Consider the following 26,650-nt stretch of genomic DNA (forward strand, 5'->3'; position numbering starts at 1 on the left):
GGCTTGGTCTCTGTTGATTGTCTTTTCTCTTAAGCCTGGATCATAGTTTCTGGGTCTCTGTATGTTGAGTAATTTTGAATTATATCTCAGATGTTATGAATTTGATATTATGGAGATGGACATCCTATTATATGCCTCTGAAGTGTTGATGTTTGGTTTTTTTTTGTTTGTTTGTTTTTCGTCTTTTTGCCTTTTCTAGGGCCACTTCCCATGGCATATAGAGGTTCCCAGGCTAGGGGTCTAATCAGAGCTGTAGCTGCCGGCCTACACCACAGCCACAGCAACGTGGGATCCAAGCCACGTCTGCAACCTACACCACAGGTCACAGCAATGCCGGATCCTTAAGCCACTGAACAAGGCCAGGGATCGAACCTGCAACCTCATGGTTCCTAGTCGGATTTGTTAACAACTGAGCCACGGAGGGAACTCCTTGATGTTTAGTTTTAAGAAGTAAAAGCACTTAGTTGGACTCAGATTCAATGCTGCCCTTTGGGGAGCAGCTGGGTCTCAGCTCATTTCCTCTGTCTCTAGTTCTGCTGCTTTGAGTCTGCCTTCCCCCTGTATGGTTCAGAATCTGACATAATCTCAGTCAGAGGTTGTACACAAAGTTTGTGGGCTGTCTCTATTTAAAGCATTCCTTTCCGGTATTTTCCTTCTTCTCTTACTTTCCAGCATACTCTATCCTTTGGTTCTTCAGGCCAGAAGGACTATGAATTTTTTATCAGAGTTTTAGCCACTGCACATGGTGCTGACCTCAGCCTGTTCCCATGCTAAAAACTACAAAAATAGATAGCTCACAAGTTGTCATTAACTTCTTCCAAGATATGACTGCCCTCCAGACTCTGCCTGCTTTTGTTTATTGTCAGCAAGTCTTCAGATTGCCGTGTTTTGGTATTTTATTTAGAGTTTATAGCTGTTATCTGTTGGGAGAGCAGAATCTGGAAGCTATTTATTTGTTCATACCCAAAGTGGAAATTGCTGGTAATTTTTTTTTTTTTTTTTTTTTTTTTACTGATTTGTTGTTTTCACTTTGCTGTTCATTGTGTAAAATATCGAGCGAGAGAGATCCTCTAATATAGAGGCATTTTTGACAATTTTACCCAGAAGTTTGTTTGCGGAAATGTCTTATCTCTCCTGAGCCTCGGCTTTATAGTCTATAAAATGGAGGAAACGTCTTCCATGTGGAGTTGTTGCCAGTGTTAAATGGGATAGTGCAGAGAAAGCTTTTTAGCACAGGGCTGGCAGTTAATAGATTATCATTATATTTGGTGTCAGTATCTCTTCCGTAGCATAGGGCCTGGGGCATAGTAAGAGATAGATAATGATTGTTGAATAATGAATGAATTAGCATGTAAAAATGGAGAAGGGAGAGAATGGATATAAGAAATGATGGAATCACAGGAAAATGGAAGAGAAACTTCATGGTGATTATTTCTCCCTTGGACCTGGGCATGGAGCAGACACACAGGCCTGTGGCCAGGTAGCTCTTCGCTTTGGCCAGGCTTCTATTACATGAGGTGTGGTGATTCATTATGCAAGCTGCAGCATGAGGCTAAGCCTTCAAAACTAGGTGAAGAGTCTCCATATTCCTGCTTTTTACACTTCCCAGGAGGTACCAGGGAATTCTGGGGGTGTATTTTGGACCCTGGGGGTGGGGGCGAGGGTGGGGAACTCTCTGATTGGTGAGCATTGGAGGCGATAGCTGAACACTGCAATTGTGTGGAGCAGTATTGGAGACAAAATGAAGAGGCTCAGGGATGGGGGAGGCCCCTCATTGTTCAGACATGACAAGCCTGTTAACACTCTGACTTTAGGGAAGAATTATTGCTCACACTGTAGGGCCGAAGTGCCAACCCTCAGCAGGCAGTTACATGCTCCAAAATCATTATGGTCTTTGCCAGGGTGGGGGGTGGGTATGTGTGTGTGTGGGTCCTAGCAGTGGTCGTGCTTCCCCCCACAGCATCAGTTGGGCTACTCTGAGGGGATGGCAGTGTCAACAAGGTCCTGGGTCTGGGAACCTTCTTCCCCCAAGAAAAACACAAGAAGACTCTTAAAAATATTAACTGGAGTTCCTCGGTGGCCTGCCAGTTAAAGGATCTGGCATTGTCATTGCTGTGGTTTGGTTCAGCCCCTGGCCTGGGAACTTCCACATGCCACAGTCCAAAAAAAAAAAAAAAAAAATTATGAATTGAACTAGACACATAAAAATGCTCAAAATAGCAGATTTTATATTATACATTACCACAGTTAAAAACAAAAATTATTAAAATAATACATACCCATTGTAGACAATTTGAAAAACTCAGAAAGATTTAAAGAAACAAAATGATCCCTAACCTTCCCTTCTAACATTTTGGTAATTTTCTTTCTATTTATATACAAATTATCTATGCTTTTTTTTCTTTCTTTCTTTTTTTTTTTGTAACTTAAAATCTGAGCATGTTTGTCATTAAGTATTATTTGAAAGTATCACTTTAATGGATTAAAAGTAATTCAGTTTATAAATTCATCAAATTGTATTTGATTGTCTCAGTGGCTATTTAGGCTGTTTCTAATATTTGCCAAAAAAAAAATAACACTACAATAATCATCTTCAACATAAATCTTTGTTTAAAAGATCCTTCGAAAGTGTACAAATTTTTCTTTTCTTCTTCTTTTGTCTTACTCGGATCCTACACTTCCTTAAGTGCTGAGCTCAATTCTGGTCTCTGCTAGGAAGGTGCTTCCTTGAGCACTTCAGCCTGCCAAACTCCCTTCCTTCTCTGAATCTAACTGCATTCATTCATTCATTCATTCATTCACTCATCAAATATCATTTGATGGCATATCAAATATGTATATGCAAATGTTCATAAAGATTAATTTTTTCTCTAGTAATGCAACTACTCACATAAAAAATATGGCTAATGTCCATTGAGTACTTATTCTGTGCTGACATTTTAAAAAATTACATTGGTTTATCTCATTCCATCTTTATAATACTATCTATGCTTTACCTAGGGGAAAGTTGAAGCACAGAAAGAATAAGCAACTTTCCCTAGGTTGCTCAGCTATTTCTTGGGTGACCTAGGATTCAGTTTCAGTGTGGTACCAGAGTCCATTAATTGCATTGACAGTTATACCTGCTGCCTCAGCTGGAAAGTTCTAGAAACTAGAGGTGGAACAATGAACAAAGCCAGTATACCTCCTGGAGCATAGAGCTTACTTAGAGCTTGGGGGCCCCACTGAGTTCTGGGTCATGAAGGTCTTGAGCTCTTCCTTCATGGCTATCTGTGGGTAACTCTTGCTTCTGCATCCTGTAAATTCCTGCAGGGCTGGGGCCCCGTCTCCTCCTGCCTTGCACTTCCAAGAAGCACAGAGCTAGGGCCCAAGGGTGGCTCACTAATGTCTCTAAACAGATGAATGGGAGATAGCAGAAAGAGATCTGAGTATATACAGCTCGGGTTTTGCTTTGAGCTCTGTCATTCTGCAGGGGAGTTTCCGCTACCACCCTGGAGTCTGTTTCCTTATAAGGGAAATGAGATCATTTTTGACCTCCTATGAGTATAGTAAAGTCTCCCAGCAGTATCTCAGGTTTTTCTCCCTTGGTGATGAGCAACCACTAGCACAAAATCCTTCTGTGGCCTCTAGCTCTCTGATTTAGCCCAACATCTATAATTTCAGGGTTAAACATGGGTAAGTTGCCTCCATGTGGCCTCTATTTCAATATGTCCAGATGTGAGCAAGCATCTTTATTTTTTTATTTTTTTTATTTTTTTTGTCTTTTGTCTTTTTGTTGTTGTTGTTGTTGCTATTTCTTGGGCCGCTCCCGCGGCATATGGAGGTTCCCAGGCTAGGGGTTGAATCAGAGCTGTAGCCACCAGCCTTCGCCAGAGCCACAGCAACGCGGGATCCGAGCCGCGTCTGCAACCTACACCACAGCTCACGGCAACGCCGGATCGTTAACCCACTGAGCAAGGGCAGGGACCGAACCCGCAACCTCATGGTTCCTAGTCGGATTCGTTAACCACTGCGCCACGACGGGAACTCCTTTTTTTTTTTTTTTTTTTTGTCTTTTTTTTTGTTGTTGTTGTTGTTGTTGCTGTTGTTGTTGTTTGTTGTTGTTGTTGTTGTTGTTGCTAGGTGGATTCTTAAGAACAGAAACTTATTTCTCATAGTTCTTGAGGCTAAGAAGTCCACACTCAAAAAGACCCTGGCAGATTCAGGGTCTGGAGGAGGGCCTGCTTCTGAGTTCATCTTTTCACTGTGTCCTTGTGTGGTGGAAGGAGTAAGGGAGATTTCTCAGGCAGCTTTTAGAAAAGCACTAGTCCCATTCCTGAGGGCTCTACTTCATGACCCAACCACCTCCTAAAGACCCCACTTCCTAATACCAACACCTTGGGTATTAGTAGTTTTTTTTTTTTTTTTTCCCCACATATGAACTTTGGGAAGACATAGCATTCAGTCTAAAACAGTTGATAACCATAACTACAACATTTAATTTTTAGTGGGATTAAAAGAAGAAAAGAAGATCCCTTCTTATGCAAGGTCATAAGTATTGTGTGTTTTTTAACTGGCCCTAAGGTTAAAAAAAAAGTTTTTCACCTCTTTGGGGTTGGGTTCACATCTAACAGTTATAAAAGCTTCCATATTTGAGTACCTATTAGATGCCTGGCACAGCACATAACAGCATGTTTGCTGATACTTAACTGTGATCCTTCAAGGATTATGACACCCCCGTTTTGTAGGCTCAGAAGTTTTAATAGCCTCTCTCAAACCCACCTGCCCTAGCATAAAGCAAGGCAACAATCAAACTCTCTTTTGCTTGGTCCCAAAGCTTGCCAAAGTCCCACTATAAGAGTTAGCTATTTCCTTAGTTATTTAGGCAATGAGCTGTGTCATCAACACAAGAGGCACACCCCCGAGGCATAGCCTTCTTTGGAATTTTACTAAAGACCTTGGTGGGGACCACAGAAGAAAATGCCAGCTAATATGAGCAAATTTATTTCCTGGCCCTGGATGGAGTGAGGACTGATGTCCATGTCTTTACCCCTGTGAGGCTGGGTCCAAATTTGGGGAATGGCTAAGTGAGGAGAAATTTCTGACCTGATTCAAAATCATCTCTCTGAATCTGTTATAGGAAAATTTGTTCAAATTTATGGATTTATTTACATAAGACAAAGAGCATTTCTAAGAAGTATCTAATGCATTTTATTTGAAAAAGTATTCAATTCTACATTTACTGAATGAAAAAAAAAGTACAGTCCCAGGGAATTCTTCAGTTGTAACAAGACTTTGGAGAAGGAAGAGATCATTTTGGATTCAAGGCTTCCTGGAGAGGCTTAGGGTTAAACTAGATGTTAGAGGATGGGTTGAGTTCATGCAGGTAGAATGAGATGTAGGGAACACTTCAGAGGAATGAAAAAGTATAAGCAAGTCCTAGTGGAAAGATAATGGGGAGATGAATCAGGTCACCCTCACATCACTTTGCCTCCAAGAAAAACTGATGAGCTTAGTGGTTAATGAGTGGCTTTGAAGTCAAACACACTTTGGTTCAATCCCCAGCTCTGCCAATTGCAATTGGTCTTTGGCCAATTATTCAAATTCCTGAAGCCTCAGTTATCTCCAAATGCAGTTAATGACAGACTCTGCATAGGGGCTGTGTGATGTTTTTCTACCGCATAGTTTCAGTTCCTGGTACAGTAATTTGAGGAAGTTATTATCTCTCCAATCATTCTGGAATATGCAGATCCTAATCTTAACATGCTCTGTTTCACCTTGGCAATCAATAACTAAGAATTAAAATTTCATCTCTCTCCTGAGAGCTAAGAAGCAGTAAAGCCTTCTCCCCCTTGGTGCCAAAACACTGGGGTGAAGGAAATGTATTGTCAGAGGTCTGGCTTCACACAAAGCTTCACACAAAGGATGAGGATTTCCTTCTTCCCGGAAGCAGCAATAACATTCCACCAGGCTTCTAGCCATTGCCTACAATCCCCGCTTGTCACTTTCTGTGTTTTTCTTAGCCTTTTGAAGAGACAGGCTGATCATCCCTGACCACTAAGAAAAGTCGGAAGATAATGAGCAGGTTCAGATCCCTCTCAGGGACCTCATTACAGCAGGCTGGCTCACAGCAATTTCTGCTTTCTCTCAAGTCTTTGGTTCTCTTTCTCTTGTCTGGGTTGCTCTGGGGCCCCTTAGTATCATTTGCAACAAAGTCAGATGATGAGGAGTCCAGTCCAGCCTCTGCCACTTGTCAGTAAGGTGCTCCTTGGCAGGCCATTCAAGACTCTTGACTTCAGTTGATTTATCTGTAAAATAGACATCAACTGCAAGATGTATTGGGAAAGTGCCTTAGAAGTTCTCCAAATGATAATGCATATTGAAGTGAGGAGGTTAAAATCAAGCAGGTGTTCTCTGCCCCTTTCTCCTCAACCCAACTCTCAGATGAGTCCCAGATCCTGCAAATAAAAATCCCTCCTGAATGTGGACTTATGACTTTTGCATCTATGAGTTTCCTAGTATTCATCCTTCCTGTAAGTTTGAGAAAAACTTCCCAGAGGAACTTCCCAAGAGATACTCAGATGATATCTCTTGCTGCCTAGAATTATAGCCCATTTGATGGGATCTCAAGCCCTTGATGTTGATACAACCCTTTAAATGCAATAACATGTATTTAATACAAGTGCCTGTACTCCCCATCCCCAAAGGCTCACAAACACTCACAAATCTTCTGCCTCAGGGAACCTGCCCTGGTGTCCCTGCCTTCTGGGTGGAGTCATTCTGAGGCCTTCAGGTCACGGCCTTGTGATGCTCTGAGCCATTGAGGTTAAGGAGGTGCAGGATGTTATCAGCTGTATGGACTTTCTGCTTGCTAACTGAACTAGACAGTTTATGATAGTACCATGTAATAGATACTGTTGCATCACTCAGTGTCTACTTCTTGAAATAAACTGTGTCAGCGCTCCCAAAATGCCTAATTGCCCACACACTTAGAGCTGAGCAGAGGTAGCTCTTACGGCTTAATGCAAATCACCCATCTCTCCACCAGTGCCTGGTAGGAGAATGCTGCAGCTCTACACTCAGGTTTCTCATGGGAAGTTACCAAAGATTTTGAGCTGTACCGGGTACACAGAGGGGTTGTAAAATTGATGTAGCTTCTCAGGAAGCATCTGGACTTTAGGAACTATCCCCGCAATGGGGAAATGTGGCCTGGGTAAAGGTTATTGCCCAGCTGGGTGTGATCAATTAACTCTTGCGCAGTGATGGTTAACGAGATAGTGATTGAGGCTGCAGCTGTGTCTCCGCTGTCTCACACCCGTAATCCCTCATCAAAGGGTCCCCTGCTGGAGGCAGTGCCAGGAGAGAGGGCTCCCAATGTACCACAATGCTTAGGTATGGGCGGTGGCTTTTTACCTGGATTAACATCTCTGGGACAACCTAGAATCCTTAGAAGTAACCCAATAATTTGTCTGCAAATCCTGCTGATCATGAATGTTGCCTGGGGAGCATTTTAACAATTCCAGATACTCAGGGTCTGACTCCAGATCCATGGGGGGAAGAATAAACTCGTATTTTAAAGGATTTCTGTAGGTGATTCCAGAGCTCAGCCAGGTTTGGAAACAACTTATTTAGTCTAACTGCCCTCATTTCATAAAAGTTAGTAAAGCAAAGTGTCTTGGTTGAGGACTGAAAGCTGAAATGTGAGAATTAGGAGTAAAATTCAGTCCGTCGATTCATAGGTAAATATCTTGTGTGTTGTGTGGCTTCTTTTATACAACCTCATCTGGCCTTGGGGACAGATATGTAAAACAAACAAGCACAAAGCACAGTAAATAATGGCATAATCCTTTGAATGTCGAAGTCACCAGTACCTAACACTAGGCATAAGCTTATTGTAAGGAGTCAAATGTCTTGGTTAAGCATCCAGCTTCACCACTTACTTCTTGTGTGACCCTGATTAAGTCACACCTCTTAGTTTTCTCATCTATGCAATATGAATACTAAAATTAATTGTATCTACCTAATGGGTTCAATGGCAGAATGTCTGAAACGTGCTGGATGGAATACCTGGCATGTGGGGAATGCTCAGTAACTGTTAGCTTTATTTTTTGAGTAAACACCATATGCCAGCACTGTATTAAGAGCTTGATGACTGCCATTCCCAAGGTCCAACCCTTCTGTGTAGCAGGCATTACTGATCAAGCCTCCCCAATAAGCATCTAGAGAGGGCCGACTGAGCCTGTACCTTCTGCTGCACTGGTCATTTGAAATCGGGCATTCTGTGACTTCTGTCCACATAGGTGATAGTAGAAATACATCACGGTGAAAATATCTGCTTGGAGGTAACGCCTGTGAAATTGTGGTAAATCTATTAAAGCTCCTTGAGGGTGGAGCCTGTCCCTTGTTCATCTTGGTGTTCCTTGACTTAGTCTAGACCCTTTATTGGCCCATAGTGCTCAATAAGTGTTTGTCAAGTAGCATTAAATATCAGCTCTTTAAGTTAATCAGATGCCATCTCCCGAGAAACATTCTTCTCCTAGGTCATTTATCCTGACTTTCTTAATGCTTCATGCCTCATCTTGGCATTCAAGTCCCTTCGAAATGGACTTTCAACCCACTTTTCCTCCTGTTAGGCATGCTGTAAGTGGTTTATCGCTGAACTACTTATAATAGAAAAATTGGAAACGACTTTAATATCAAGCTGCAGAAGAATGCTTGAATAATGTATGATGCTCTCAAATATTGCTAATAATTATCATTCACACATGCTTACCAAGCCATGTATTATTCTAAGCACTTTCCATGTAATTAACTCATTTTGTCCTTTGTTTTGTTTTGTTTTGTCGTCTTTTTAGGGCTGCACCCGAGGCATTTGGAGGTTCCCAGGCTAGGGGTTGAATCGGAGTTGCAGCTGTCAGCCTATGCCACAGCCACAGCAACAAGGGATCTGAGCCATGTCTTCGACCTACACCACAGCTCACGGCAACAATGGATCCTTAACCCACTGAGCGAGGCCAGGGATCAAACCCATGTCCTCATGGATACTAGTCAGGTCTGTTAACTGCTGAGCCATGACGGGAATTCCTCATTTCTTCTTTAGAACCACTTTTTGAGGTAGATACTATGATTCTCATTTTACAGGTTGGAAATAGAGCCAGAGAGGTTAATTAATTTGTCCAAGATCACACAGCAAGGAGGTAGCAGAGTCAGTATTCAAACTCAGGCAGCCTGATGCCAGAGTCAGTAGTACCCTTAGCCACTAAACTAGACTGTGTCTCGTACAGCTAACAAATAGTGCAATAAACCACTAATAACATGCCTAAGAATGTTTGTCTTGCACCTCATAAGGGCTGAAGGGAATGAATACATTTATTGGTCAATATACATAGGCGATACTTATGATGTACATGCCTGTAGAAAAGCAGGATATTCCTTATATACATTAGGATCTCAATTATGGAAAGAAAACTGTATAGGAAATAACTGAAAAAGAATAGGCCAAAAGGTTGACTATGCTTGTGGCCGATGGGATGACAACTTTCGCCCCTTGCCTTTGTATATGTGTCTGATTTTTCTAAATTTCCTAAAGCAAACTTTGTAAGATGACCAAAAAAAGCTATTAAAAATTGATGTTTAGGAGTTCCCATCGTGGCTCAGCGGAAACGAATCCAACTAGTATCCATGAGGATGTGGGTTCAGTCCCTGGCCTCACTCAATGGGTTAAGGATATATCATTGCCATGAGCTGTGGCATAGGTTGAAAACTTAGCTTGGACCTGGTGTTACTATGACTGTAGTGAAGGCCAGCAGCTTAGCTCTGATTTGACCCCTAGCCTGGGAACTTCCATATGCTGCGGATGTTGCCCTAACAAAGAAAAAAAAATTGATGTTTAAAAACATGAGGCTGTGTAGAGGCAGGTTTGGGATGAATCATCAGTGGGCATCAAACACTTTTTTTTTTTTCCCCAAAAAACCTGTTTGTTAATTTCAAAGAAGTTTCATTAGCTCACAAGCTCTCTTGCACAAAGCCTGAACTTTCTTGCAGGTTATTCTGATGGTCATCCTCAGGTCATGAATAAAAAGGAGGCAGCTTCCACTTGGGTTCTGGCAGACATCCCTTGAGAAAAGCCAATTTCCTGGATCTTTTGAGGGAATTTATTACAAGCATCTGTGATTCCTCCAGAGCTCCTTTGCCCCTGTATTTCCTGCCATTGCTGGTACATCTGGTCTCTGGGCATAGCTTTTAGGTCTTGCCCCCAGGGCAGCAGGGCAACAGTTTGAGCAGCTGTAGCCTGTGAGGTGTCAGCTAGAGGTGATGCGCTTGTTCAGTCTCCACAGGCTTGAGGACAAAGACAGTACGAAGGATAGAGGCCTTGGTTTCCAGGCATAGCTCAGCACTTGGTGGTGGGCTCTGGCAACTCAGTTTACCACTGAGCCTCAGTGTTCTCATCTGTAAATGAGGATGAAAAAGAGGCAAATCCACCTCATAGGTTATTGTGAGTCTGAAGAAGGCTCAAGTGGGAGAATGTATATGCAAGCCATTTGTAAATATAAAGGACTGTGAATTTTTTTCTTCCTTCTTTCCTTCATTTTCCCCTCCCTCCTTCTCACCTGCTTTCTTCGTTTTTCTTTCTTCTGTTCTTCCTTTCTTTCTTTTTAGAGTTTTGTTTTTTGTTTTTTTGGTTTTTTTTGGTCTTTTTGCCTTTTTAGGGCTGCACCAGCGGCATATGGAGGTTCCCAGGCTAGGGGTCTAATTGGAGCGACAGCTGACGGCCTACGCCACAGCCACAGCAATGCAGGATCCAAGCCATGTCTGCGACCTACACCACAGCTCATGGCAACGCTGGATCCTTAACCCACTGATCGAGGCCAGGGATTGAACCTGCATCTTCATGGATGCTAGTCGTGTTCATTAACTGCTGAGCCACGACGGGAACTCCTCTTTTTGTAGTTTCCCATTCTCTTTCTCATACCTTTTGGAGTCAGAGAGAGACCAATTAAAATTAACTAAAATTGGAGTTCTGTGGACTAGTGGTTAAGGATCTGGTGTAGTAATTGCTGTGGCAAAGGTTCCATCTCTGGCCGGGAACTTCCACATGCTGCTGATACAGCCAGAAAAATTTAACTAAAATTCAAGTGAATTAACATTCAAATAAAGGGAGCTGGCTAGACAGAAGAATGTGGGAAAGGGGAGGGAGCTGGAAGAGCATTGCAGGAAGGTAAGGATGTTGTAAGCAGATGTCTAGGAAGTCTTGCTTCAAGTGGTTTGGTATAGCACCCGTTTGTCCTCTTAAGAAAACTTCTGAGAAGACATTTGTCACTTTTTAATGTTCTTGGAGTGAGATTTATAGACATTCCTTTGTCCACCCCACCCTCCACATTAACCTCTTGCTAAGATTGGCCTTATGGCAAGAATAGGAAAAGGAGCCCAAGAGGACTTAGGCACACTAAGGTCTAGAATGATTCCTCTCCCCCAAGTGAGGACTGAACAAGAGTCTGCACAGAGACTGCCTCGAACACAGATGTTTGGTACGTGGCAATTATTATTATTATGAACCAAGAGCTAGTTTGCTAAAATGTCAGTGATTTAGAATAGAGACCTGGTTTCTCCTTGTATCTTCTAGGCCAGAGCTGGACAGGAGCTGACACATGTGCCCACACAGTCTGTTCATCTCTCTGACTCATGCTGATCATACCACCCCATTTCCCACGCTGAGCATCTGGAGCCACCAGGCCACTGTTTGCTGAACCACCCATTTCCCTGTCTTGTGGCTGCAATCCTCCCATGAGGCTGGTCTCTGGTGTCCAGCCTCTGCCTTCTGGTGTTCTCCCCTGCTCTGCTCCATGCTTCACTGGCCCAGCCCTGTAGGGACAGCAGGAACAGTCCCTGGATGCTTAATTTAGAGGAGATGTTACTCCATTTCTATTTTCTGATTTGGGTTCTAGAGACTTAGCTGTGTCTGTGTATCTTCAACCCCAAAGCTGGCTGCACTGAGGCCCAAGGTAGGAGGTGTAGGCAGAACCCGGAGTAGTTCTTTTAACCTCCAGCTACCTTTATTTTGGACAAAGATGCTGAAAGTGTGCAGAGGATGGGGGGCTATGATGGGTCTTGAAGAGCATCTACAGTGGGGTGAGGAAGGAGGGTTTATTTATTTATTTAGTCTTTTTAGGGCTGCACCCATGGCATATGGAGGTTCCCAGGCTAGGGGTGGAATCAGAGCTATAGCTGCCGCCCTATGCCACAGCCACAGCAATGCCAGATCCCAGCTGTGTCTGTGACCTACACCACACATCACGGCAATGCCGGGTCCTTAACCCAATGAGTGAGGCGAGGGATTGAACCTGTGTCCTCACGGATACTAGTCAGATTTGCTTCTTCTGAGCCAAGGCAGGAACTCTGGAATGAGTGTTTGGAAAGGCATTTCCAACTGCCTGCATCTCTATTTTCCTGCTGCAATATTTTGTAATAACATTAACCTCCACTTCAAGAGTGCTATGATAATAATGGTTGCAAGTGGACTGTTGTAAACGAACTTCAAAAGGCAGGGCATTATTTGTATTAGCCAGTAAACTGCCTGAAATGATGATTGAGAAAGGCACGACCTAAAATATTATTCATGGGCAAAGGCTGAGGTCAGTGGGGGGCCAGGGAGCTGAGATAGTGTCCAGAGGGAAGGTAGGTATCTATACTAAAGAAAACACGATGTCAAGGCAGGGATCCCAGAGACAATGGGTGAGGAAGCCTTGGAAATAAAGGAGGCCTGGGGAGGAGAGGACCAAGCCCCACCCTATGGTCCAGCCTCCTGCTTCTCACTTATAGGTGAGAAGTTCCCAATGGAAGACACAGTAACCTGAAGGGAGCAGACCCCAAAGGAAATAACCCACAGCTGCTTCCAACCTGGAAACTCACCCGGGGCACCCCAACTTGTCTGCTCTTCTGCCTCGGAGCCCCAGGAACTTCTTGGGCTTATCACATCATCTGCAGTCATTTCAATCCTGCAAGCCGAGAATCCCGAATGACCCTGTCCCTTGCTTTCTTCATTACTGGCCGGAGTCCTTCCGGTGAAGAGAACTATGGAGTGGGGACTAAACCACCTTCTAGGAAGCCTCTCCCCTGTTTCTTGTTCTTGGTTCCTAAGTAGGGTGGACACAGAGTGATGCTGAGAAGGGAAATGAGGATTTTTAATGAATGTGGAAAAGGGTTCCAGTTCTGGCTCTTCCACTTCCAAGTGACTTCAATTTCCTCATCCATAAAATGGGGCAAAGGCCATCACCTATCTTATGATGAGGAGAGACAATATAGTAAGCAAAGAGCGTTTGCTCCCCAGATGGTAGCCATCATTTGTGCATCCTTTTTCCATTCCCTCTGTCATTGCCACTGCTCCGATTATATCTTCTCTGATGTCAGCTTCCAAACTGGTCTCTGTGCTCTGTACTTGCCGTCTCCGATTCTGCCATCCATTTCCAGGATGCTTGCTGTCAGAGAAATCAATGTAAAACAAAGAGTTATGTCATGCCCCTGCACAATTTTCTCAGCAGGAAGTCAGTATAGCACCCTCCCAGAAATAGTCTTAAGAGTTCGACAGTTTCCATGCGTTAACTCATACATCTTACTGTTATGAGCTCCTTCTCTATGCCAGACATACAGACTGAGGAGTGTACTCAAGAGAGTGTAGCTAGTTGGTCATAGAGATTTGAATTCACTCTGCTTGTCACCCTCTCCAACTGGAGCTCTTTGCTCAGAGCATCCTCAGCAGTTGAAAAGCACCAGCAGCAACAGCTGGAGGGGGCCAGGATCTGGGGTAAGGGAAGCAGTGTTTGGAAGGATGTTGGGAATAAGGTGAGGATGCCACCTCCCTTTTTCCAGGATGGTGGTAGGAGAGGAAAACTCGATTTGGAAAGTTCTGTATCTGGGCTTCAAGCACTCTAGTGTGTACCAGACTTGGTGTTCCTAGAGGGCCCAGACAAACTTCCACTCTCCCTGTCCCCCCACCCCCCACTCCTTCCCTCCAACTTCAGAGTTGGAGCCAAGTGGGTCCTCGGTAGACTTCTGGGAGATGACTATTGCCTCTGGTAGTCACATCTCCTCTAAGGGCTCTGCAGTGGTGGCCAAAGGCCACTCCTCGCCCTCCTAGAGGACAGTTTTCTGCTTTAGGGAAGTGGCCCCTGTGTCACCAGGGATGGTCAGTGTGTGGCAATGACACTTGCTCAATGAGTGGTTTCCACTTGCTTTCTCCCAGCAGCTCTAGATTAATCCCCGTGAAAAAAGGAAACTTGCTCCCTTTCCCACCACACCTGAGACCTCCTGCTCACCAGCCTGCAGACAGCTTGGGGTGGAAATCTCCATGGGTAGGGACGGGCCGGTCCTTCTTGATCCTTCTGTATCAGGGGTGTTCAAGTGTGCCCAACGTTGTTGGGAGGTTCTTGCCCTATCCTGTGAAATAGATTCTGCTGTTTCATATCCTACATAAGAAGACTTCGAGGCTTCAGAGAGGTTAAGGGGCGTGGTCAGGATCACGCAGCCAGTCATTAGCAGAGGCAAGATTTATAGTCCAGCTTGCTAGGACCCAAAGCCTGAGAGTGTTGGATTCCACCCTCCCGGACCTGTGGGGCTGGGATAGGAGCAGCATTTTGGGACTTTGCTCCTCCCCCTTGGCCCTCGGCCCGCCCTCCTGGGAAGGGGGCGGTGAAGTAGGATCCAAGCTTCACTCGGGGGTTAGGCGCGCCTCCTAACCAGGCACCCCTAATCCTAAGGCCCCCTTGCTAGCTACGTCTGGAGGGCTGGGCGGGTTTGGGGCCGGTGGGGCGCGGGATCCACCCGGTCTTCTCGACTATTTGCATAGCTGAGACCGCTCGTTTCCCCCGCCCCTTCGCCTCCACTCCTCTTCCCTCCTTCCCGCATCCCCTCCACGCCTCATCCCCTGTTCCCCGCTCCTCCCCAGCAGACCCTTCTTCTGGGACTCCCCCGGGGGGGCTCCCAGCTCCCCGGCTCTCCCGCCGCCGCTGAGCGCGGAGTCCGGAGACATCCGGGGGAGGGGAGTCCTGGGCTGGGCCGGGCTGGGGAAGACGCCGGGGCACAGCCCAGCTCTAACAAAGGGAACTGGCTGCCTGCTGGCTGGGGCGCGGAGCGGGCGGAGCAGCCGCAGCTTCGGCAGCCGAGAACGCAGCGAGTGAGTAGGGCTGCGGAGGGCGGCGGCGTGGCCCGGGCCCCCTGGGAGGAGTGGAGCGAAAGGGCGCAAGACGCGAGTGGAGAGGCGGGGCCCCCGGCTCGCCTAGGGCTTAGAGTGTCCGTGTCCAGCACCCCTCAGCCCCCTTCGCCGCGCGGACCTGCCACCTTTTGGCTGGGGGCATTTGTGTATTAATCTGGGCCGGAGGGCCGTCCTGGCTTCTCCCCAGCTCCACGAGCCCGAAGACCCACAACAAACCCACGTGCGCACGGCCCCAGGGAACCCCGCTCTCTCCATTGCACCGTCAACATGGGAGCGGATGCTTCAGATCTCGCCTACTAGATTTACAGAAGGAGAAACTGAGGGCTGCGGCGGGGGTGGGGGCATAGGCACCACAACAAACGCACGTGCGCCCTGCCCTGGGATCCCCGCGCACCGCAAACCCTTCGGAACCCGGCCGTTGTCTCAGCTGCTGGGGAGGGTGCGGCGCCGGGGACGCCACTTGCTGGAGGAGGACGACAGACACGTTTAAAAGGTACTACTTGGGCATCAGACCAAACTGCCAGACTTAAAAAGGGAAATGCGAAAGGAGAAGAAACACAAAGATTACCCCAGGCCAAGAGTGCGTCCCCGGCCGCGGTGCATAACCTGATGTGACCTGGACCACTCTTCTCTTCCACCTCACGAAGGTTTCTTAGGGATGGGGGTTGAATTAAGGGTTTATGGGTTTCCTTCCAAAGAAAAAGATCATGCCTAGCGCACCATTGTCCCTGCACTGTCTCTGTTGGGGACGGCGAGCGCCCCCTCAGCCTGGAGAAAGAACAGTCCGATTTAAACCGTGCCCAGCGCAGTCCCGGGTTTCGCTTGCGCTTTGCCTTGTAGGTCGGTGTGTCTAGCCAGCCCCGGTGTCATTGGCCCCTTTGAGGTGGTTGTGTTTTTAGAAGCAAGGCCAGCCAAGGCCTCTTGTTCTAGGTGAGGACGCTATTATTTTCAGTTTATTTATCCGAGTATCCGAGTTTATTTAAGAGGAATTCCGAGATCTGGAAAGAGAGGCCTCTTGTTTTGCTTTTTCTTTGCCTACGTACGCTCAGCTCAGCTTTGCAGATTTTAGTTCCTCAAACCTGTTCAGGCAGCAGTGAGATGGTTGGGCAGGGGGAGGGGGGCATGCATTTGCCCCTCAGGTGATGGTGTGAAGGAAGCCAGTCAGGTTTGGGTAATGGGTGGTGTGCACACGAACGGAGGCACCGCCGACTGACCGTGCTTGTGGTCCGGGCTGCAGTTTCACCTTGGCCAGCAGCTCTGAAGATTAACCTGTCTCCTAGCTACACTTGTCAGGGGTGCGGGCGGGGGGGTGTTGGTGGGCACTGGAAAGCCCCCAGCCCTGCACCGCGGTTATTGGGAGTCTAGACAGAGGGCATCCAGTGAAACCTTTTCTGTACAAGCAAGGAAACAATAGGAAGTCGGGAGAATTCAGCTCCTAGTCCAAATTTAAACCTAGTGAAATCCGACAGCGAAAGAGGACTTGGGTCTGGGTCCTCCAACTCCCACGTGGGTATACTGCCTTGCTCACCACTAAAGGCAGAATCTGGATTCTGTAGTTGGCTGAAAAGGCAGTGGCCTTAGGCAGAATAGAGTTAAACAAAGCAAGTAATTCAGATTGAAAGCTGCACCCTTCCATTATCCCTTTCAAGAGTTCTTTATCCATTGAGAAAAGATAGATTTAGTAATTCCTTACTCCCTCTCTAGCCTTTCCTAAGCTTAGTTAGTTTTCTCTTCTGGCTGCCCCTTGCCCTCAAGTTGGAGCCTGGCCAACTATGGAGACTTAGATGTTTTGCCTCTCATCCCTGTGCCAGGAGGCCTTTGTTTGGGCATAAGCACGCTGAGAAGAAAGTGACTCCTAGGGGGCTACTCCTGAGCCACTTGGGGGAGAACAAAGCATTGTTTTCAGTGATTTTATTTAAATAAACCTTTAAAAATGAAAGTCTCATGGAAGTAGCTACTTATTTTTGTATTTGGCAGAGGAAAAGTTGGAAAATCAAAGAAAACACTTGGAGTCTGGATTTCCCCAGAGCTGACGTGTTATTTCACCCTGTCCCTCTTATCTCCTGGCTACATTTATTTACTTTCTTACGGGTTTCCAAGGTTTTCATTTTTGTGGTAATTCCACTTGGTACTGGAGTCTAGTTCATATCAAGATACTTGCCCTTTAAGGACTTAGGAACTCAACTGGTCAGATCCTATTATTTTCGGAATGGAAAAACTGAAGCTCAGAGAGGAAAAATTACTTGCCTAAGGACACCGAGCAAGGCATCTGCTTTTAGTGCCTCTTTTTGCATGAAAGGGAAACTGTTGTTTGTTGGTACCCCAGAGTAAAGTCAAAGTTATGATGGTTGTTATAACAACAGCCTTTAAGTCAAAGAATGAATTCCTTAAGGACTTCATAGGTTTTGGTTATTAAACAAAGCCGTGGATTCCACTGGTAGATATGGTGAGGAATATTATGGTTACTATTTACTAAATGGTTCGCTTTACACTTGCCGTTGCCTCTGGCAGAGGATGTCTTGTACATTCCCTGGTCGGAGCTGCTTTAAGTTTAATCATAAAACAAAAGGCAGCAAACAGTCAGAAGAGAGATCTCACTTAGTTCTTTGTGTACTTCTTGGGCTCCAGTTTCCTTCTTTGCACATAAGAGTCCCTTCTGCGCAGTTTCTGTACAGGCTGTTTCTGGTGGAGTAGAAACTGCTTGGGTCTAGAGGCAGAGGATTGGGTTTGGATCAACCCGCCTCTCCTGTGTTCCTTGAGAACCAGCAGGCTGCAACCACAGTGTATAACGTAAGGTGAAGAACAAGTACACATCTCCCGAGGGTGTGGTTGGCACCCAACCGTGCCAAGTACACCTCTCTTGGAGGGGTTGGGTACTTACCAGCTTTTTAATGGTAGAGAATGATGGTGGGAGAATAACCCCAGAGGGTAAGCCCTGTGCTCACAGGAGGAGACCCAAGCTAGTCATCAGCAGGGGTGAATGTCTTCCAGACTGTAAAGGGGGCTTTTGGGTGGTTGTGAAGTGAGTGTGTGTGTGTGTGTGTGTGTGTGTGTGTGTCTAAGGTAAATAAACCTAGTAAAAACAACAACAAAAAACTAACCCAGAAATTTCACGCTCAAGTGGGTACAATGTAAAGTCATTCAATTCATTTATTTCATATTTACTAACAAGCAGGCCGGTGGGGGTGTGGGTGGGGTGGTTCCTGTGCTCCACCTGGCATTACAAAGAACCAGACCCACTCTTTGCTCCACCACCCTGGCTTGGAACACTCTTGGATCTGTCCTTGGAAATTACCCTCAGGAATCCGCAGAAAATAGATTTAATTTATCATAGAACTGACCTCTGTGGGAGCAGGACTGGCCTTTTCCTTCAAGAGTCAAACTAAGAACAGGTGGTAAATGAGAACATGGAAGAGGGAAGGCTTCAAAGAGAATATGGATCTTTGTAAATAGCATGTGGTTGCATTAAAAAGTGGCAGGAGGGTTCCCATTGTGGCTCAGCAGGTTAAGGACCTGACATTGTCTCTATGAAGATGCAGGTTCCATCCCTGGCCCCGCTCAGCAGGTTAAGGATCCAGCGTTGCCACAGCAAGCTGCTGTCACAGATGCGGCTCAAATCTGGCATTGCTGTGGCTGTGGTGTAGCCTGCAGCTGCAGCTCGAATTTGACCTCTGGCCCGGGAACTTCCATATGCCACAGGTGAGGTTGTGAGAAGAAAAAAACGTGGCAGGACTAGTTCACTAATGAAATTCACAGTAATCTTGAACATTAGAGTCCCGAGAATTTGCTTAGACTTTGTATCAGTGATTTATTCAGTAAGAACTGAATTGGGGGAAAATACATTTTTCTTGCTGGCCTTTATGTATACTGTATGTATTCTGACTCAGATAGATGTACTTTTTATAGTTTCATATATGAAGGTAACATAGTAAGCAATGCAGTGTCACCACATTAAAATACTGGTGTGATTTTCTAAGTCATTCCTAGAAGGGTCAGATTAGCTTTTAAAATCTATTTGGTGATTTGAATTTTTATTTAAATTCTGATTATAAAAATACAGCATTCCGGGAGTTCCTGTCGTGGCGCAGTGGAAAGGAATCTGACTAGGTACCATGAGGTTGTGGGTTCCATCCCTGGCCTCTCTCAGTGGGTTAAGGATCCAGCGTTGCCATGAGCTGTGATGTAGGCTGGCACCTACACCAGATAGAGCTTAGATCTGATGTTGCTGTGGCTGTGGTACAGGCTGGCAGCTGTAGTTCTGATTCGACCCCTAGCCTGGGAACTTCCATATGCCACACATGTGGCCCAAAAAAGCCAAAAAAACCCCCAAACAAACAAACAAACAAACAAAAAAACATGCCCATTGAGGACGATTTGGAAAGTACAAAAAAACAGAGAAACAGAAGAAGAATTCTGTTATTCAAAGACAACCATTGTTAACATTTGGCAATTTTCCTTCTTGTCTTTTTTTTTTTAAGTGGATTTCCTTTCTCTAAATGGTAGAAAACATACTGCATGGGTCATAGTTTACATCCTCATTAAAGGTGGCCTTTTCACTCGTTACCATATCAGCATCTCCAGGGTCACGTGGTCCCATGGGCTCTGATCAGTCTAGTGATCACGTCAGTGAAGGCCTGTTGAGGAGGGAGCTTCCAACTTCCATCCCCTTTCCCAACCCTGCCTTAAGGATCCAGACACCAGCCATTTAAAAAAAAAAAATTTTGTTTTTCATGTTAGTGGAAGCTTAAAGTCTAATGGAGAGAGAAGAGCCCTGCCTATGGCCTTGGGTTTTTGTCCTGCCCTTGTGACTTCCAGCAACTTACTTTAACACCTGGTTTTCAGTTTTTGTATGTGTTAAAATAAGCAACTCCCAGGTTGTTTATTAATTCATTCCTTGCATATTTGAGTGCCCGCTCTAAACCAAAGCTGTATAAGAAGAGCTTAGCTTTTCAGAAGCTCATAGTCTAATGGAGGAGGCAGGGTAACAAGAGACTAGTGCAGGGCAGCATGGGAATGCAGAGGAGGGGCCTCTCCCCAGACAGGAGCAGTGGGGACGGCCTCCTGGACCAGGGCCACTGTGGGCCAGTCAAACCACTTCCAATTTTCCGCTGTTGTAATTGACACCATGATTAACATGTTTGTGAAAAAAATCTCTGTCTACGTTCCAGATAATTCTCATAGGATACATTCCTAAAGTTGGAATTAGGGTCATACTTGAAAGGGTATGATCAGTTTTAAAAACTTTGTAGATTTAGTCTCAGTTACACCTAAAGTCTAAAAGTACCTAAGTATTATGTATTGTGGGAACAGTAGAAATTAAGAGGGCAAGTAATTTAGGATTTGAATTCTTGCTCACCAAGTATCACCAATATAGACTTCAACAAGCTACCTAAGCTCATGAAGCTTCAATTTCCTTCTCTGTAAAATGGGCATCATAGCCCTTACCTCACTGACCATTGTAAGGATTAAATGAAATCACAGGTGAAGGGTCCAGCACAGTGCCAGGTACATAGGAGACACTGTAAGTGATAACTGTTATTGTTATAAATGGGATTTTTCACAAGCTGAAAAAACTTTCAGTCCTAATAATATTTTCTCACCATGATAGCAGGCAGAAAGTTAATTTAAGGTGGTACTTCCTACTAGCTCACAAACAGAGAAAAATGATCCATTGCATGATGCATTACAAAAGTCTCTTTGTTATGGAAAATTTCAAACATGCAAAAGTAAAAAGAATGGTGTAATTGCCCCCTCCCCCCCTTTATATTCAGGTACTTTCAACAGTTAGAAAAACTCATGGCTGGTCTATCACTCCACACTCTACCTCTCATGACTTCGTCTTTTTTTTTTTTGCCATTTCTTGGGCTGCTCCCACGGCATATTGAGGTTCCCAGAACAGGGGTCTAATTGGAGCTGTAGCTGCCAGCCTACGCCAGAGCCACAGCAACGCCGGATCCGAGCCACGTCTGTGACATACACCACAGCTCATGGCAACACCGGATCCTTAACCCACTGAGCAAGGCCAGGGATCGAACCCGCAACCTCATAATTCCTAGTCAGATTCATTAACCACTGCGCCACGATGTGAACTCCCTACCTCTCATGACTTTGGAAGTGCAGCCCATACGTCTTTGCAGCTCAGCCATAACTATGTCCAGGGATGCATATTTGAGGCATTGGGTACTACTGCTCTTGGAGTCCAACTCTGCTGTCACTGTTATAGAACCATGTGTGTGTTTGTTGGGAAGGTGGGGAGAGGGAGCACCAACCTGAGAACTTCTCAAGTTTTACTGCTCAAATGAATTTTCCTGTCATGTCTTGTGTCCCAAAGAGACGGGTAAAAGAAGCACTAAATTAGAGTGAGGAAACCTGGTTTTGCATAAGGGTCCCACCCTTTACCAATTGTGTTTTGGCAAGTAAGTGACTTTGTGATTTCTTTGACCACATTTATAAAAATTGAGTGACTAGTGAATGAGGTAATCCATGTGACAGCCCAAGCAGCTCCATATTAGTTGGACCTGAATTGGGCTTGAATCCAGCCTTCCCTCTGGACAGGCAGAGTTTCCATACGGAATGCCGGTCAGAGACGCACAACCTGGCTGTACTGGGATGTGTTCAAGCAGTGTTGCTTCCCCTCTCATCCTGAAGTTGTGGCCGTTTGTCTGAGGAGTGCCTGGCACACAGAGTCCCTGATGCTTGCTAGACTCTCCCGTCTTTGGCCACTTCCCTCTGATTTATGGCTGAGCACAAGGAAGCCCAGAGAAGGTAGGGCCCTGCCAGCTGTTCCTGAGAGACAGACCTTCCGTGATGCCTCTTTTCCTCATCTCAGGGCTCCCCTTTCCCTTACAATTTTGATGAGTCTTGGTCCCTCCTAACTCGCTATTGTACCCAAGGAGGAACGTTTGACTCAAAGGAGGAACTGATTTCATTTAGTAATTGAATTAAAGTCCTCTCCTTAATCCACGGGGACTCCCATTATGTCCGGGCCTGCATTGTGACTCGTGGTCTCCAGCTGTCATCAGCTAGCTGTGTGGCGTTGGGCAGACACATGCCACCCTGGGCTTGCCACTGCAAGGACTAACCTCCTGCTCTGAGGTCATCAAATGGGGAAAAACATACAAAGGTGGAAATTATACATAAATTTAGGGGCTTCTTCATACAAATAATAAGCGTAATCTCTCACAGATTGTTCAAATAGGGTAACAAATTAAGCCCCTTACCTTTTGTCATTTTTCCACAGTCCCACTTCTCTGCAAGGGGACTACTGCTTGCAGTGTGTTGTGGGTCCTTCAGCCCCCTTTGGATGCTCATATGTACGTATTCATGGTTATGGGTGGATACATTTTAAAAACTCAGTGGATGACATTATAACTGCAACTTTACAAACCTGCCCTTTTCACTTTACCATATGTGTTGATATATTGGAAGTCTTTCCATACTAACATATACAGATGATTTTTTTTTTTTCATAGCGGCATCACCTCTTCTGTTGATGGGTATTTATCTATTTCCATAAAAATATATTTCTAGGTGTACTCAGACCTTGGACATACAGAATGTTGGTTGTACATGTCATGGTTAAAAGGTGTCAGTCCTTCAAGCTCTGGAAAGTGTAGTGAGGGAATGGTGCGGGGACACTGAGAACTGTGCCCTGGAAAGCTGGAAGGAATCTAGGGCTCCTGGGAAGAGCCAGCATTTGGATGGAAGGTTATTTTCGGAGATGGCCTGAACGCTCCGGTGCCCTAGGCTGCAAGTGCAAGGAATTGAGCTGCGTCATCACTTCCTCCTCCTCCTTCCACCATCCCTGGCTCTTTCGAATATGTTTCTGTTCCCAGGGTCCATGGCATCTGAAGGGAGGACTGGAATTGGAGTGATGGGGAGGAGGAGGGAGCAGCGAAGAAGAGGAGGATTTGATCTCAGGCTCTGCAGGAGGGAATGTGCCAGGTCTTCTCTATTCTAGCGGGGTATTCGGGCCCATCTGGAGTGTTGTAATTCCCTGGGTCCTATACCAATCATGATAAAATGGAGACAGCCGGAACAGGGCTACTCGGAAGATGGAGGTTTAGGACACAGTATCGGAGGTGGGATATATGTGAAAACTGCGACGGGCACTTGCTTCATGTGGAAGAATGATTAGAATTCCACTGAGTGGCTGTTGGGGAGAGGAAAACCAATGCAGAGTTGCAGAATGACAGATAAGGAAGAACTTACTCAGCAAAACTGCCCAACCATGGAACGGGCTAGGTCACAAGGCAGGGAACTGCCTGCCATGGGAGTATCTAAGCAAAAGTCGCAAGTAAACTCATTTGCCGTTCAAGGATTCCTGCTTTGCAGTTTGACCGAAATGTCTGGTAAGGCCTCTTCCAGTTTGGAGAGTTTATGACTGTGGGGCAAGAAGCAGAAAGATGCAGAAATAGGACTGAGGGGAGGTGGTGGGACAAGTTATGGACAACCTGTCTGAAGTCGTTCTCATCGGCTCTAAAAATGTGGACTGAAATGGAGGCCTTCAAGGAGGCTTAGACCATTGTTTCCATCCTGGCAGCCCTCCTCCTGTTCTGTCCTTAGCTTCAGCTCTGCTTGACTTCGTATTCATAAATTATTTCCACAGGAATAAATATATCACATACACTTTAGATGACCAGGAAATCTGGCATCAGAAAAGGACTACATGTCCCAGGAGGATGACAGTAAAAGAATTTTTTTATTATGGTCTTTCTAAATTTGCATCCGCCTCTTGGTTTCTCTAGACAGGACCGAGATATCACTCAGCTTCAATTTTAGGAACACTCTACCCTTGCAACCTCACAAAGTCCTCTGAGCTGAAGTTGACAGCACTCACCATGTTTAATGCTTGTCCCGTTCTTTCCTGTGGATGAGGAAGAACGTCTTGATCTTAAGTCTTAGCCAAGTCTTGGTGAAGGAAACATGGCAAATTTACCATCTTCCAGGCTTTTGCTGTCCTCTTGGCCCTGAAAAGACACTGTGTTTGTTTCTCTATCTAGTCCTCATAGTCTTGATGTCTTAATATCATCAGCTCCATTTTGCAGATGAGAAGGCTGAGCTTCAGAGAGGGGTAGAGAATCACCCTGAGATTCACTGCTGCTAAATAGTGATGCTGGCATCAGGTGTAGCTCTTTCCCTATATATCATGTTACAGGTTTTTCCACCGCTAATCATTCCCAGTCCTTTGGGGCTGCAAAGTGCTTCCTCCTTGTATTTCATTGGGATCCTGGCTGAATTTCTCCTGCTGGGGCTGATGAAAGCTTTCCACCATTCCCCTAAGAACAGATGAATGAAGCAACTCATGGGACAGCCATGTGTGAATAGCTTGATGTTTGGATCCAGCATACATTTGCTTCTTCCCATCTTTGGTAAGAGATGTTTTCATCAAGCCTTGTTTGCCTTTTTTTTTTTTTTCTTCTTTCTTTCCCATCTGCCTTTTAAAGCTATGATGTCTCATTATCTGGTTACAACTGGAATAAAGGCACTGGTAGTGAGCATGCCCACAGTTTGATCGGTACCATTGCTTATCCGACTTCAAGGCCTTTAGGTGGTAGGGAGGACTCAATGTTGGCATTGTTAAGGGCTTATCTTGCAGCTGTGCTTGTAGTCTCTTGAATAGTTTCTTTGCTTGTAAAGCTTATTCAACATTATTTTGTTCACCAAATATTTATTGAGTGCCTATTGTGTAGTAGGCACTGTGAGTATCTATCTAAAGAAAATACAGTATAGATATGAATACACATTCTGTGTAATTAGCGGGGCCTTTCAAGTTAGTGGCACACAAACTTTCTGTATCACCCTCTTCCTCTTTTCTCAGAGCCTTGCTTTGTCCATTTATTCAACCAACATTAAGAATCTAAAATATGATACAAATGAATTTATTTCCAAAACAGAAACAGACTCATAGGCATAGAAAACAAATTTATGCCTACCAGAGGGGAAAGGGGGTGGAGGAGGGATAAATTAGGAGTCTGAGATTAGCAGAGACACACCACTATACATAAAATAGATAAATGACAAGGACATGCTCTGTAGCACAGGGAACTGTATTCAATATCTTGTAATAAATCATAATAGGAAAGAAGACAAAAGAGAATATATACATGTATATATACATAAGAATCTGTTCCCATCATGGCTCAATGGTTAACAAATCCGACTAGGAACGATGAGGTTTTGGGTTCAACCCCTGGCCTTGCTCAGTGGGTTAAGGATCTGGCTTTGCTGTGACCTGTGGTGTAGGTTGCAGACTCGGCTGTGGTGTAGGCTGGTGGCTACAGCTCCGATTAGACCCCTAACCTAGGAACATCCATATGCTGTGGGAGCAGCCCTAGAAAAGACAAAAAAAAAAAAAAAAAAAAAAAGAACCACTTTGCTGTACCCAAAAACTAATACTGCATTGTAAATCAGCTACTCTCCAATAAAAAAATCCCCAACCGCTCCAAACCTTTCAAGCAGCATAAGGCGCCTGCTGTAGTCCATGCACAGTGCTCATTTTTTTTTTTTTTTGTCTTTTTGTCCTTTTTAGGGCCGCACCCATGGCATATGGAGGTTCCCAGGCTAGGGGTCTAATTGGAGCTGCAGCCACTGGCCTACGCCAGAGCCACAGCAATGTGGGATCCCAGCCGCGTCTGTGACTTACACCACAGCTCACAGCAATGCCGGATCCTTAACCCACTGAGCAAGGCTAGGGATCGAACCCACAACCTCATGGTTCCCAGTCGGATTCATTTCCGATGCACCACAACAGGAACTCCCACGATGCTCATTTTTAGAGCCTAGACCTAAATATTCTCACAGTTCTCTTCCTTTGAGAACTTAGTTTGAGGTGGATATGCAGATATTAATGATGTAGTGTGATGACTATTATGATTTAGGTGTACGCAGAGGTTGGGAAAAAGGTACAGAGAGTTTGGGAAAGCTTTCCAGAGGAGGTGCTACCCAAGCTGGCCCTTAGCTGTTAGCCTCTGGGAAAAGGGCATTTGAAGGAGAAGAGAGTGCAGGGGTGAAGGTGTGGGGTGAGGTATGGCTTACTGCACGTGCAGGGGAGCTACTAGCCAGCTGATGTTCCCCGAGGGAAGTACATAAGGCAGGAAATGCTAGGAGTTGAAGCTGGAGCCCTTACATGCATCGTCACATATCGTTTTCATAACCTCCCTATGGTGGCATATCGCTATTATCATCTCCATTAATAGGTGAAGAAACAAAGCTGAAGGAGGTTTGGTGACTTGTTGAGAGGCAGATGCTTGAGCCTGAATGTGGCCCTTCTCAGCCCTCACCACAGTGCCTGCAGAAGCAGGCTGAGAAGGTCTGCCTTGCTGACCACAGTGCCTAGTCCCTCTCTATTCATCTTTCAAAGGTCCTACCTTTGCTGAATCCCCTTCCTTCTTCCTGCCTCGTGGTTTCCCCAACTTACAATTAAATTGGGACTAGTGAGTCTGATGTTGAAGGCCTCTTCTG

General features: G+C 45.3%; 1 protein-coding gene and 1 long non-coding RNA gene across 19 annotated transcripts in view; one reads left to right on the forward strand and one right to left on the reverse strand.

The window, feature by feature from the left end:
• Nucleotides 5,068-15,937, reverse strand: LOC102158991. Of its 2 annotated transcripts, XR_307085.3 has the most exons (4): nucleotides 15,756-15,937; nucleotides 14,274-14,412; nucleotides 12,889-13,454; nucleotides 5,068-6,287 (listed from the first exon to the last, which is right to left on the reverse strand). It is a non-coding gene; the product is annotated as an uncharacterized LOC102158991 (long non-coding RNA). The 2 variants fall into 2 exon arrangements; XR_307084.3 differs by lacking the exon at nucleotides 5,068-6,287 and having other exon boundaries at nucleotides 13,137-13,454; nucleotides 14,292-14,412.
• Nucleotides 14,560-26,650, forward strand: part of ST6GAL1 (ST6 beta-galactoside alpha-2,6-sialyltransferase 1) — a 138,226-nt gene continuing 126,135 nt past the window's right edge. For 12 of the 17 annotated variants that reach the window (XM_021070032.1, XM_021070027.1, XM_021070029.1 and 9 more), the window contains exon 1: nucleotides 14,560-15,680. The gene's annotated coding sequence lies outside the window, so the exon portion shown is untranslated. The remainder of the gene's footprint in view (nucleotides 15,681-26,650) is intronic. The other 5 variants (XM_021070033.1, XM_021070034.1, XM_021070028.1 and 2 more) reach the window with 1 other exon arrangement.

This window comes from Sus scrofa, chromosome 13, assembly GCF_000003025.6.
Source record: "Sus scrofa isolate TJ Tabasco breed Duroc chromosome 13, Sscrofa11.1, whole genome shotgun sequence".
NCBI lineage: Eukaryota > Metazoa > Chordata > Mammalia > Artiodactyla > Suidae > Sus > Sus scrofa.